This window comes from Montipora foliosa, unplaced genomic scaffold, assembly GCF_036669935.1.
Source record: "Montipora foliosa isolate CH-2021 unplaced genomic scaffold, ASM3666993v2 scaffold_241, whole genome shotgun sequence".
Taxonomy (NCBI): Eukaryota; Metazoa; Cnidaria; class Anthozoa; order Scleractinia; family Acroporidae; genus Montipora; species Montipora foliosa.
Window position 1 is genome coordinate 64 of NW_027179544.1, and position 13691 is coordinate 13754.

At 51.0% G+C, this 13691-nt stretch overlaps 6 non-coding genes across 6 annotated transcripts; 4 read left to right on the top strand and 2 right to left on the bottom strand.

The window, feature by feature from the left end:
- Positions 1-297: 297 nt before the first annotated feature.
- On the bottom strand, positions 298-413 carry LOC137986552 (5S ribosomal RNA). The gene has a single exon (XR_011119883.1). It is a non-coding gene; the product is annotated as a 5S ribosomal RNA (ribosomal RNA).
- A 266-nt stretch (positions 414-679) lies between these two features.
- LOC137986579 (U2 spliceosomal RNA) lies at positions 680-871 on the top strand. Its single transcript, XR_011119904.1, has one exon. It is a non-coding gene; the product is annotated as a U2 spliceosomal RNA (small nuclear RNA).
- A 5639-nt stretch (positions 872-6510) lies between these two features.
- Positions 6511-6702, top strand: LOC137986540 (U2 spliceosomal RNA). Its single transcript, XR_011119874.1, has one exon. It is a non-coding gene; the product is annotated as a U2 spliceosomal RNA (small nuclear RNA).
- A 193-nt stretch (positions 6703-6895) lies between these two features.
- LOC137986557 (U1 spliceosomal RNA) lies at positions 6896-7059 on the top strand. The gene has a single exon (XR_011119885.1). It is a non-coding gene; the product is annotated as a U1 spliceosomal RNA (small nuclear RNA).
- Positions 7060-8033: 974 nt separating this feature from the next.
- Positions 8034-8151, bottom strand: LOC137986544 (5S ribosomal RNA). Its single transcript, XR_011119876.1, has one exon. It is a non-coding gene; the product is annotated as a 5S ribosomal RNA (ribosomal RNA).
- Positions 8152-8417: 266 nt separating this feature from the next.
- On the top strand, positions 8418-8609 carry LOC137986580 (U2 spliceosomal RNA). The gene has a single exon (XR_011119905.1). It is a non-coding gene; the product is annotated as a U2 spliceosomal RNA (small nuclear RNA).
- The last annotated feature ends 5082 nt before the right edge of the window (positions 8610-13691 follow it).

Here is a 13691-nt window from a genome sequence, read left to right on the forward strand (position 1 = left end):
TTAACTACCATCTAATGCATAACAGTGCATGCATTTTATACTTGTCGTATCCTGTTCTTGTCTCACACTAAAAGATACGTTCATGTCATAAACGTTGGATGATAAGATCTCGCGCGCACGCGCTCACTTGGGAATACAAGTTACACTTTCTCGTGTGAACTATTTTGTTTTTGTTGTATGTCTCATCTTTGACATATCGTTGGCATGTTGTGTTCAAAAAACCTGGTTTGGAATGTTCTTTCATTAAAGGAAACTGAGATTTTTTGAGATAATCAAGTGTACAGAAGGAAAAAGGGAAGCCTACAACACGGGGTATTCCCAGGCGGTCTCCCATCAAGTACTAACCCGCCCGACAGGGCTTAACTTCGGTGATCGGACGAGAACCGGTGTTTCCCTGTGGTATGGTCGTAGACAAGTAATTCGCCGTGAAAATTAACTTTGTTATAAGGGAAAATAAAAACGAGGTCAGAGCAAGCACAATGTGCATTTGTCCTCTTGCCGTCAACGCAAGTGCCATGCAATGCTGGTCTGCTGCCCACTGTACAAGGGCGATCGTTGTGTGCGCCTCGCTTTCAGGTTGGCTTTGGGCATTCCTTCCTTGGCACGGATTGTAATCGGACCACCATATCTCGTGGCCATGAGACTGGGAGCACCTTGTCCGCTGTGAGCATTTACGGGCATCGCTTCTCGGCCTTTTGGCTAAGATCAAGTGTAGTATCTGTTCTTATCAGCTTAATATCTGATACGCTGCTCATCGAGCAGCTCATATATTAAACTGATTTTTGGAACTGGGCCGTGGAAAAGAGGCTTGCCTCGTCCCGGCCACGGGTTGCCTCGGTATAGCACTACCTCCGAGCGTGGCCCACTTCCCTCTGGGGAAGAAATAATCAAGTGAAAGCAGAACAAATGACCAAGCAACCAACCTTCACATTTCTCTTCTCTTTTCTAGGTAGCATAGCAGCGAGTGGACAGCACGACACGACAGGACGAGGAGCACGTGACCCCCATTACCACATGGTATGCGCAGACAAGTTGCGTTTTTGCGGTTCCGGAGAGGTTGAAAAGGCATACTTACCTGACGCGGGTTTTTATTATCTGCCAGGTTCGTGCCTTTCCTTGTGGTACGCGTAAGTTCCGTATTGGAATTGGAGTGTGGGGACAAGCGTTTTTGGGATTTGTGGTAAGATTTTTGATTCCTGAGTTTTACTGGTGACCCTCCTGGGGACTTATGCTTGGCGTCCTGCCATAACCCAGGGTAGCCAGTCTTTCTGTTCCCTTCCTGGGAGCTTTGCTTTCCGGGGGGACTGTTTTTTCTCTTTTTCCCTTTTCATCATGCCTCTTGCGGCCTTTAAGAGGACAGTAGTCCTCGACCTTTCCGATGTTCCAACCTCTGTTCCCAGGGCGGAACTTGTTACAGCCATCAAGGGAAAGTTCACCCCCTTTGTGATTGACAGTATTCAGTTTGTTCCCGTAAAACTGGTTCAGATTACTTTCGCTGACCCAAAATGTAAAAATATTGTTGAAGGTTATGATTTTGTCACTTTAGCTGGTGCTAAGTGCAAAGTCATGTATGCTGGGCCTCGAGCTCAAAATGTTATGTTGTATCACTATCCCTTTGAGGAGAGTGATGATCGCCTCCGGCCCTACTTTTCCTCGTACGGGAAGGTGGAGACGATAAGGCACCAGCATTACCCGGGTGACCCTGCAATCTGCACTGGAGCCCGTATCATCAAAATGGTTCGTTCTGGCCGGATCCCTCGTAATCTGGACATTGCTGGATATAAATGTAAGGTGTGGTATGTGGGTCAGCCGGCCGAATGTGATATCTGTCGTGGGGAACACCTCACCAAAAACTGTGACTTGCGCGGGAAGTGCCGCAGGTGTCGGGAGCCTGGTCACATGGCCAGGGATTGCCCAACCCCCCCAATGCCTGGGGGAACCCACCATCTTCGCCTGCGACCCCCGCCCATCCGTCCGCTTCACTTGTTGTTGGTGCCACTCCCCCGGAGTCGCTGCCTCCCCTCCTGGATGTCAGTTCTGGTCCTGAGGACCTTCCCACTTCTCCTGCAAGCTCTGACCATGAGGACTCTGGGGACGAGGGGGTAACCCTTCGTCCTCCTGCCCCCACGCAACCTGGTATTTCAAGTTGGGGTTCCCACACCGACCTCAGGGACAATGAGTTATCCCCCCTGGTACTCCACCCATGGCCTCTCCTGCCACCAGTAAATGTTAAGGAGGGTGCGGCCCTCCCTAAAACGGTAATGGTGGGTCCTCGACGCGCGTGCAGGTGGCTGCCTCCCCCGCCGCTGCGTCTGATGGTTTGGCTGCGCCACAGAGTAATACAATGTTAACACTAGTAGTAACGTAGTTGGTGTAATGGACAATACTACTATAGTTAATGGAAAAGAAATGGAAATGGATAATAGTAATAATGTAGTTACTGGAAAAGAAATGACAAATAATGCTGTAGTTAATGGAAAAGAAATGGAAATGGATAATAGTAATAATGGAAAAGAAATGGATACGAATGATAATGAACTAGTTAATGAGACTGAATACAGTCAAAGTATATTTAGTGACGATGACCCTTTAACGGGCATCAATGTAACCCCTGTAAATACCCCACAGGTTCTATCTCTGTCTCCCGTAATGGTTAACGAGGTCGAGCTGACTGATTCACCAGTCACTAAGCGTGGACTTTCGGATGTTGAGGCTTCCTCTGATGATCAGGTCAAGTCTAAGAAGAAAGCGAAGAAACCTCTTCCTGGTTCTGCGGTCCCCGGCCGCTCGAAGTCTGGAAAGGGCAGGGAGTCTGGGAGGGCTGTTCATTCTGGCCTTCCCTCCTTGGCTCCCCCTGCCCCGGTTCGGAGCCGTCGCTCCTAGTTGTGCTGTCTCTCTCTTTCTTCTCAGTTATGGCTCTCTCTATCCTCTCCTTAAACACCAATGGTCTCAGGGACTCGTCCAAGCGCGCTGGTGTTCTGCACTGGTTACGTTCCTTTCCTCAGGTCCCTGACATTGTCTGCCTACAAGAGGGCCCACTGCTCTTCAGACAGTGAATGTCAGTCTGGTTTCGTTCATCTGGTTTTAATGCAGTTGCTTCTGTTGGCTCTGCACACTCTTGTGGTTGCATCATTTTATTCCGCCCCACGGTCACCCTTACGAGCTCTTGGTGTGACACCGCTGGGCGTGTTGTTTTTTGCCACTTTACCCATTCTGGGCACCCGTTTCGTATCTGCTGTCTCTACGCCCCCAATCGCAACCCAGCCCGTGACGACTTCCTGGACGACGTCTCGTCTTGGGTTGATCCCACCTATCCGACCTTCCTTGCCGGGGACTTTAACACTGTGTTCGACCGCGCCCTCGATCGTCGGGGCTCCAATGTCTCTGACACTTCCCGCGAAAGTACTGCTACCTTAAAACGTCTTTTTGACTCCTGCTGTTGTCTGGACATTTGGAGGCACCTGCATCCTTCCGATTCTGCCTTCTCTTGGACTCGCTCAGACGGCCTTATGGCCTCCCGTATTGATCTCATTGGTGCCCCGTACTCCTGTTACCATCAGTCTTGACTTGCGATATTATTCCTTGTCCGTTTTCGGATCACTGTGGTGTGGTGCTTTCTTGTAGTGTCCCAGACATTGCTGCTCCTGGGACAGTTTCTGGAAGCTCAACATTTCTGTCCTCAATGATGAGGACTATATCCAGCATATCACTAATTTTTGGTCCGTTTGGAGGCAGTCCATGCTGTCCTTCCCGTCACTAGCTAAGTGGTGGGATAAGGGCAAGAGCCAAATCAAAGGCCTCACAATTAAATATTGCGCTGAGCGCTCGAAAGAAAACATCGCAGTGTCGAGACCTCCTTGGCCGACTAGCTGGGCATCTTAAGAACCGTGTTGATGCCGGTTTCACCTCCTGTGTTGAGCCGTACCATTCTACCCTGTCTGCCCTTGCTGCCCTAGACCTCGAGGCAGCTCGGGGAGCCCAAGTCCGTGCTCGGGCCAATGGGTTGAGGAAGGTGAAACCTCCTCGGCCTTTTTCTTCCGTCTGGAAAAGAAGCGTGCCGCCGACCGACTTATTTCAGCACTTCGATGCGATGATGGCACAGTGGTCTCGAGTTCAAAGGACCTATGCCAGGCTTTTGCTTCCTTTTATTCTAACTTGTTTAGTGCCGAGCCTACTGACGGGGACGTGGCTCTTTCCCTGCTCGACGCCCTCACCTCCACCTTGTCCGCCGACCAGGCTCAACAGTGTGATGGTCCTCTCCAGTCGGAGGAGTGTTATACTGCTTTATGTGGGATGGCTCGAGGCAAGACCCCGGGCTTGGATGGCCTCCCTATGGAGTTTTATGTCAAATTCTGGCCGGTGCTCGGACAGGACCTCGTGCTCGTCCTGAACTCATGTTATGAGGCTGGCACTCTCAGCCTCTCTCAGCGTCGAGGCATCATTTCTCTCATCTTTAAGACGGGTGACCGGCTGAACCCTCGTAACTGGCGGCCAATTTCCCTCCTTAGTGTGGACTACAAGCTCGCTGCCCGCGTCATCGCTGGGCGTCTCCTGAAGGTTATTCATGCCGTGGTGGCTGAGGATCAAACCTGTGGTGTCCCCGGTCGTTATATTGGTGAGAACGTCGCTTATCTCCGAGACATGGTCCATTACGCCACGCAATCCGGGTCTCCTTGTGCCATCCTCTCGCTCGACCAAGAAAAAGCGTTTGATCGCGTTGATTGGTCCTTTCTGCATGCCACCCTCTGCAGAATGGGTTTCCAAACCTCCTTTCTGCGCTGGATCCGCCTTTTCTATAATGCTGTTCAGAGTGCTGTCATTGTTAACGGTCATGTCTCAAACTTTTTCAGTCTCACACGGGGGGTGCGTCAAGGCTGCCCCCTCGCACCTTTGCTGTATGTTATGGTCGCTGAGGTCTTGGCCGCCAATATTCGAGCAAATCCCGCCATTACTGGACCTTTGCTGCCTGGACTGCCCTCACCGCTCTCTCCAATTTCCCAGTACGCGGATGACACATCGCTCATCTTGTCCTCCGATGCCTCCATTAGGGCTGTTTTTGACACCTACACAAGGTATGAGCTTGGTTCTGGATCCAAGCTCAACCTGACAAAGTCTCGCGGCTTGTGGCTGGGGTCTTGGGCTGGCCGAACTGACCCCCCTGTCCCTCTCGACTGGACATCTTCTAAGCTTAAAATCCTCGGAGTCTTCATTGGCCCGCATGACATTGATGAACTAATTGGCGGCCTCGGATAGAGGCTGTGGAACGCGTCCTCTCCTCCTGGCGTCAGCGCTCCTTGTCTTTTCATGGCAAGGCTTTGGTCATCAATTGCCTGGCCCTCGCCAGGGTTTGGTATGTGGCATCCCTGGTCCACATGCCCCCCTGGGTACTTAAAGAACTTAACTCCCTTGTTTTCTCATTCTTCTGGAAAACCAAGCGGGAGCTCGTTGCACGTGCTGTGGTCGTTCAGCCCACATCGCTGGGAGGTTTCTCGGTGGTGGACATTAAGCTCAAGGTTTGGTCGCTTCTGGGTCAGTGGGTCAAACGGTCTACTTTGTCCTCGTCAAGCTGGTCCTCCTTTGTGTCGTACTGGTTTCAATCGTGTTTTGCTGCCTCCTCTCTTGATGTTTTCTCCCGTCCCGCTGCCTTCGACAGGTCCCTGTTACCGCCATTTTACTCCTCTTTGCTTTTGGCCTGGGAGTCGCTTGGTGGCTCTTTTTCCCCCTCCCGGGGAACTTTGGTTTTCGCATCCTCTGACCCTCACGTTGTCGCCTCCGTGGCTTTTTTTCTCTGCCAAAGTCGGTTACCAGTTTCTTTTATCCTGTTCCTCTGTCACACCGCACTGTGTAGTTAAGTTCTTTCCCTCCTTTGGGGACCTTTACTGGTATGATACGTGGCGCCAGTTCCACTTCTTTGATTTTGACCGCTTTGTTGTTGATTTCTCCTGGAAGGTAGCTCATGGTGTGATTTACACTGCTGAGCGTCTTCTCTCTTTTGGTTTATCTGTCTCCTCCGCTTGTTTTTGTGGTCCTGTCGTCGAGTCACTGTCGCATTTGCTCTTTGTGTGTCCCCTTGCTCAAAGTGTTGTTGGTTGGCTACAGTCCCTCCTTTTTCATTTCTCGCCTATGTGTCCTGTGCTTGAGCGTCGCCATTTACTTTTTGGTTTCAATTCCACTGAGCTTCACGCAGTGCCCAAAGTCTTCAGTTACCTGTTGTGTGCCTGTAAGTTTCACATCTGGCTGGCCCGCAATGACTACCGCTTTCGTTCTGTCAACCTGGGGCCCTCGCCGTCATTGAGGGAGCAAAGGCCCGTGTCAAGTTCCACCTCCCCTTGCTCTTCAAGCGTTTTTCAACCCGGAGACGTCGACGTTATTTTGCCCGCCAGTGGGGGGCGGATGGAGTCATCGCCTCTATGTTTCCAACAAGCTCGTTTTTCGCTTCGGGCCACCTGCTTAATTCACCCTCTGTACCACCTGATTTGCTTAGTTTTATTTCGCCTCTGTCGCCTAATACTGGTGACCAATGCCTCAGGCGTTGGATGAGTCTGTCGACTGGTGACCTTTGGTCTGCCATTCACCCGCTGCTCATCGAGCAGCTCATATATTAAACTGATTTTTGGAACTGGGCCGTGGAAAAGAGGCTTGCCTCGTCCCGGCCACGGGTTGCCTCGGTATAGCACTACCTCCGAGCGTGGCCCACTTCCCTCTGGGGAAGAAATAATCAAGTGAAAGCAGAACAAATGACCAAGCAACCTAACTTCACATTCTCTTCTCTTTTCTAGGTAGCATAGCAGCGAGTGGACAGCACGACACGACAGGACGAGGAGCACGTGACCCCATTACCACATGGTATGCGCAGACAAGTTGCGTTTTGCGGTTCCGGAGAGGTTGAAAAGGCATACTTACCTGACGCGGGAGGCACTGTGATCAGGGAGGCAGTCCTCTCAAGGTGAGGCTCTTTCATTGCACTTCGATTGGGTTGACCCTTGCGATTACCCCAAATGTGGGTAACTCGAGCGTATAATTTCTGGTAGTGGGGACCTGCGTTCGCGCTAGTCCCCGCACCAAACCCGGTGGCAAAGTTGGCTAATGGGAAGGTTTGTTGGTAACGTTTCAGGCAGGGCAGGGAAGGAGATGCGGTGGCGGTGTAAGGACTAAGGAAGGTGAGTTGTATTTGTGAATTCCACTGCTGAAATTGTAGGTGAATGTTCCGTACTTGGTGCACTGCAAAACTGTGATTTTATTTCTTTCATTCTTGGCCGTAGAGAGAGCGAGAGGACGTGTTTATTTCAGCCGCATCGATTTCCATCGATAGACGAGTGAGACAAGAAAATGCCAGCGGGTCGAGCTCTTATCCTCGTGCATCGTTTCGAAACGTAAGTGGATGTGTGTTTGTACTGCTCCATCGCGATAGATTTCTTTTGCGTTGTGTTATGTTGCGTTCTGGAGAGCCCGTTTTGCATTGAGTAACTGAGGACCCGCCAGATCAGTTGGCGTTACATTTCTGTGGCCAACACTTTGTGGTTTCTCTATGTTATCAGTTAATTGGATTGTTATCATAAAAAGTAAATCTTTCATGGTCAGGATAGTGTCTTATCGGCCCTTTGAATACGTACTGTCCGTGTTGAGCAGGGAACAGTAAGACTTTGAAGTGCGCTACGTCACGTAAGTCACGTTTTCGCAGGATCAATGTTGTAGTGTTGTAGCCTTCGTTGTATGCATATCATCCGGGCTAGGTTAACTTCCATCTAATGCATAACAGTGCATGCATTTTTTACTTGTCGTATCCTGTTCTTTGCTCACACGAAAAGATACGTTTCATGTCATAAACGTTGGATTGATAAGATCTCGCGCGCACGCGCTCCCTTGGGAATACAAGTTCCACTTTCTCGTGTGAACTATTTTGTTTTTGTTGTATGTCTCATCTTTGACATATCGTTGGCATGTTGTGTTCAAAAAACCTGGTTTGGAATGTTCTTTCATTAAAGGAAACTGAGATTTTTTGAGATAATCAAGTGTACAGAAGGAAAAAGGGAAGCCTACAACACGGGGTATTCCCAGGCGGTCTCCCATCCAAGTACTAACCCCGCCCGACAGGGCTTAACTTCGGTGATCGGACGAGAACCGGTGTTTCCCTGTGGTATGGTCGTAGACAAGTAATTCGCCGTGAAAATTAACTTTGTTATAAGGGAAAATAAAAACGAGGTCAGAGCAAGCACAATGTGCATTTGTCCTCTTGCCGTCAACGCAAGTGCCATGCAATGCTGGTCCTGCTGCCACTGTACAAGGGCGATCGTTGTGTGCGCCTCGCTTTCAGGTTGGCTTTGGGCATTCCTTCCTTGGCACGGATTGTAATCGGACCACCATATCTCGTGGCCATGAGACTGGGAGCACCTTGTCCGCTGTGAGCATTTACGGGCATCGCTTCTCGGCCTTTTGGCTAAGATCAAGTGTAGTATCTGTTCTTATCAGCTTAATATCTGATACGCTGCTCATCGAGCAGCTCATATATTAAACTGATTTTTGGAACTGGGCCGTGGAAAAGAGGCTTGCCTCGTCCCGGCCACGGGTTGCCTCGGTATAGCACTACCTCCGAGCGTGGCCCACTTCCCTCTGGGGAAGAAATAATCAAGTGAAAGCAGAACAAATGACCAAGCAACCAACCTTCACATTTCTCTTCTCTTTTCTAGGTAGCATAGCAGCGAGTGGACAGCACGACACGACAGGACGAGGAGCACGTGACCCCCATTACCACATGGTATGCGCAGACAAGTTGCGTTTTTGCGGTTCCGGAGAGGTTGAAAAGGCATACTTACCTGACGCGGGTTTTTATTATCTGCCAGGTTCGTGCCTTTCCTTGTGGTACGCGTAAGTTCCGTATTGGAATTGGAGTGTGGGGACAAGCGTTTTTGGGATTTGTGGTAAGATTTTTGATTCCTGAGTTTTACTGGTGACCCTCCTGGGGACTTATGCTTGGCGTCCTGCCATAACCCAGGGTAGCCAGTCTTTCTGTTCCCTTCCTGGGAGCTTTGCTTTCCGGGGGGACTGTTTTTTCTCTTTTTCCCTTTTCATCATGCCTCTTGCGGCCTTTAAGAGGACAGTAGTCCTCGACCTTTCCGATGTTCCAACCTCTGTTCCCAGGGCGGAACTTGTTACAGCCATCAAGGGAAAGTTCACCCCCTTTGTGATTGACAGTATTCAGTTTGTTCCCGTAAAACTGGTTCAGATTACTTTCGCTGACCCAAAATGTAAAAATATTGTTGAAGGTTATGATTTTGTCACTTTAGCTGGTGCTAAGTGCAAAGTCATGTATGCTGGGCCTCGAGCTCAAAATGTTATGTTGTATCACTATCCCTTTGAGGAGAGTGATGATCGCCTCCGGCCCTACTTTTCCTCGTACGGGAAGGTGGAGACGATAAGGCACCAGCATTACCCGGGTGACCCTGCAATCTGCACTGGAGCCCGTATCATCAAAATGGTTCGTTCTGGCCGGATCCCTCGTAATCTGGACATTGCTGGATATAAATGTAAGGTGTGGTATGTGGGTCAGCCGGCCGAATGTGATATCTGTCGTGGGGAACACCTCACCAAAAACTGTGACTTGCGCGGGAAGTGCCGCAGGTGTCGGGAGCCTGGTCACATGGCCAGGGATTGCCCAACCCCCCCAATGCCTGGGGGAACCCACCATCTTCGCCTGCGACCCCCGCCCATCCGTCCGCTTCACTTGTTGTTGGTGCCACTCCCCCGGAGTCGCTGCCTCCCCTCCTGGATGTCAGTTCTGGTCCTGAGGACCTTCCCACTTCTCCTGCAAGCTCTGACCATGAGGACTCTGGGGACGAGGGGGTAACCCTTCGTCCTCCTGCCCCCACGCAACCTGGTATTTCAAGTTGGGGTTCCCACACCGACCTCAGGGACAATGAGTTATCCCCCCTGGTACTCCACCCATGGCCTCTCCTGCCACCAGTAAATGTTAAGGAGGGTGCGGCCCTCCCTAAAACGGTAATGGTGGGTCCTCGACGCGCGTGCAGGTGGCTGCCTCCCCCGCCGCTGCGTCTGATGGTTTGGCTGCGCCACAGAGTAATACAATGTTAACACTAGTAGTAACGTAGTTGGTGTAATGGACAATACTACTATAGTTAATGGAAAAGAAATGGAAATGGATAATAGTAATAATGTAGTTACTGGAAAAGAAATGACAAATAATGCTGTAGTTAATGGAAAAGAAATGGAAATGGATAATAGTAATAATGGAAAAGAAATGGATACGAATGATAATGAACTAGTTAATGAGACTGAATACAGTCAAAGTATATTTAGTGACGATGACCCTTTAACGGGCATCAATGTAACCCCTGTAAATACCCCACAGGTTCTATCTCTGTCTCCCGTAATGGTTAACGAGGTCGAGCTGACTGATTCACCAGTCACTAAGCGTGGACTTTCGGATGTTGAGGCTTCCTCTGATGATCAGGTCAAGTCTAAGAAGAAAGCGAAGAAACCTCTTCCTGGTTCTGCGGTCCCCGGCCGCTCGAAGTCTGGAAAGGGCAGGGAGTCTGGGAGGGCTGTTCATTCTGGCCTTCCCTCCTTGGCTCCCCCTGCCCCGGTTCGGAGCCGTCGCTCCTAGTTGTGCTGTCTCTCTCTTTCTTCTCAGTTATGGCTCTCTCTATCCTCTCCTTAAACACCAATGGTCTCAGGGACTCGTCCAAGCGCGCTGGTGTTCTGCACTGGTTACGTTCCTTTCCTCAGGTCCCTGACATTGTCTGCCTACAAGAGGGCCCACTGCTCTTCAGACAGTGAATGTCAGTCTGGTTTCGTTCATCTGGTTTTAATGCAGTTGCTTCTGTTGGCTCTGCACACTCTTGTGGTTGCATCATTTTATTCCGCCCCACGGTCACCCTTACGAGCTCTTGGTGTGACACCGCTGGGCGTGTTGTTTTTTGCCACTTTACCCATTCTGGGCACCCGTTTCGTATCTGCTGTCTCTACGCCCCCAATCGCAACCCAGCCCGTGACGACTTCCTGGACGACGTCTCGTCTTGGGTTGATCCCACCTATCCGACCTTCCTTGCCGGGGACTTTAACACTGTGTTCGACCGCGCCCTCGATCGTCGGGGCTCCAATGTCTCTGACACTTCCCGCGAAAGTACTGCTACCTTAAAACGTCTTTTTGACTCCTGCTGTTGTCTGGACATTTGGAGGCACCTGCATCCTTCCGATTCTGCCTTCTCTTGGACTCGCTCAGACGGCCTTATGGCCTCCCGTATTGATCTCATTGGTGCCCCGTACTCCTGTTACCATCAGTCTTGACTTGCGATATTATTCCTTGTCCGTTTTCGGATCACTGTGGTGTGGTGCTTTCTTGTAGTGTCCCAGACATTGCTGCTCCTGGGACAGTTTCTGGAAGCTCAACATTTCTGTCCTCAATGATGAGGACTATATCCAGCATATCACTAATTTTTGGTCCGTTTGGAGGCAGTCCATGCTGTCCTTCCCGTCACTAGCTAAGTGGTGGGATAAGGGCAAGAGCCAAATCAAAGGCCTCACAATTAAATATTGCGCTGAGCGCTCGAAAGAAAACATCGCAGTGTCGAGACCTCCTTGGCCGACTAGCTGGGCATCTTAAGAACCGTGTTGATGCCGGTTTCACCTCCTGTGTTGAGCCGTACCATTCTACCCTGTCTGCCCTTGCTGCCCTAGACCTCGAGGCAGCTCGGGGAGCCCAAGTCCGTGCTCGGGCCAATGGGTTGAGGAAGGTGAAACCTCCTCGGCCTTTTTCTTCCGTCTGGAAAAGAAGCGTGCCGCCGACCGACTTATTTCAGCACTTCGATGCGATGATGGCACAGTGGTCTCGAGTTCAAAGGACCTATGCCAGGCTTTTGCTTCCTTTTATTCTAACTTGTTTAGTGCCGAGCCTACTGACGGGGACGTGGCTCTTTCCCTGCTCGACGCCCTCACCTCCACCTTGTCCGCCGACCAGGCTCAACAGTGTGATGGTCCTCTCCAGTCGGAGGAGTGTTATACTGCTTTATGTGGGATGGCTCGAGGCAAGACCCCGGGCTTGGATGGCCTCCCTATGGAGTTTTATGTCAAATTCTGGCCGGTGCTCGGACAGGACCTCGTGCTCGTCCTGAACTCATGTTATGAGGCTGGCACTCTCAGCCTCTCTCAGCGTCGAGGCATCATTTCTCTCATCTTTAAGACGGGTGACCGGCTGAACCCTCGTAACTGGCGGCCAATTTCCCTCCTTAGTGTGGACTACAAGCTCGCTGCCCGCGTCATCGCTGGGCGTCTCCTGAAGGTTATTCATGCCGTGGTGGCTGAGGATCAAACCTGTGGTGTCCCCGGTCGTTATATTGGTGAGAACGTCGCTTATCTCCGAGACATGGTCCATTACGCCACGCAATCCGGGTCTCCTTGTGCCATCCTCTCGCTCGACCAAGAAAAAGCGTTTGATCGCGTTGATTGGTCCTTTCTGCATGCCACCCTCTGCAGAATGGGTTTCCAAACCTCCTTTCTGCGCTGGATCCGCCTTTTCTATAATGCTGTTCAGAGTGCTGTCATTGTTAACGGTCATGTCTCAAACTTTTTCAGTCTCACACGGGGGGTGCGTCAAGGCTGCCCCCTCGCACCTTTGCTGTATGTTATGGTCGCTGAGGTCTTGGCCGCCAATATTCGAGCAAATCCCGCCATTACTGGACCTTTGCTGCCTGGACTGCCCTCACCGCTCTCTCCAATTTCCCAGTACGCGGATGACACATCGCTCATCTTGTCCTCCGATGCCTCCATTAGGGCTGTTTTTGACACCTACACAAGGTATGAGCTTGGTTCTGGATCCAAGCTCAACCTGACAAAGTCTCGCGGCTTGTGGCTGGGGTCTTGGGCTGGCCGAACTGACCCCCCTGTCCCTCTCGACTGGACATCTTCTAAGCTTAAAATCCTCGGAGTCTTCATTGGCCCGCATGACATTGATGAACTAATTGGCGGCCTCGGATAGAGGCTGTGGAACGCGTCCTCTCCTCCTGGCGTCAGCGCTCCTTGTCTTTTCATGGCAAGGCTTTGGTCATCAATTGCCTGGCCCTCGCCAGGGTTTGGTATGTGGCATCCCTGGTCCACATGCCCCCCTGGGTACTTAAAGAACTTAACTCCCTTGTTTTCTCATTCTTCTGGAAAACCAAGCGGGAGCTCGTTGCACGTGCTGTGGTCGTTCAGCCCACATCGCTGGGAGGTTTCTCGGTGGTGGACATTAAGCTCAAGGTTTGGTCGCTTCTGGGTCAGTGGGTCAAACGGTCTACTTTGTCCTCGTCAAGCTGGTCCTCCTTTGTGTCGTACTGGTTTCAATCGTGTTTTGCTGCCTCCTCTCTTGATGTTTTCTCCCGTCCCGCTGCCTTCGACAGGTCCCTGTTACCGCCATTTTACTCCTCTTTGCTTTTGGCCTGGGAGTCGCTTGGTGGCTCTTTTTCCCCCTCCCGGGGAACTTTGGTTTTCGCATCCTCTGACCCTCACGTTGTCGCCTCCGTGGCTTTTTTTCTCTGCCAAAGTCGGTTACCAGTTTCTTTTATCCTGTTCCTCTGTCACACCGCACTGTGTAGTTAAGTTCTTTCCCTCCTTTGGGGACCTTTACTGGTATGATACGTGGCGCCAGTTCCACTTCTTTGATTTTGACCGCTTTGTTGTTGATTTCTCCTGGAAGGTAG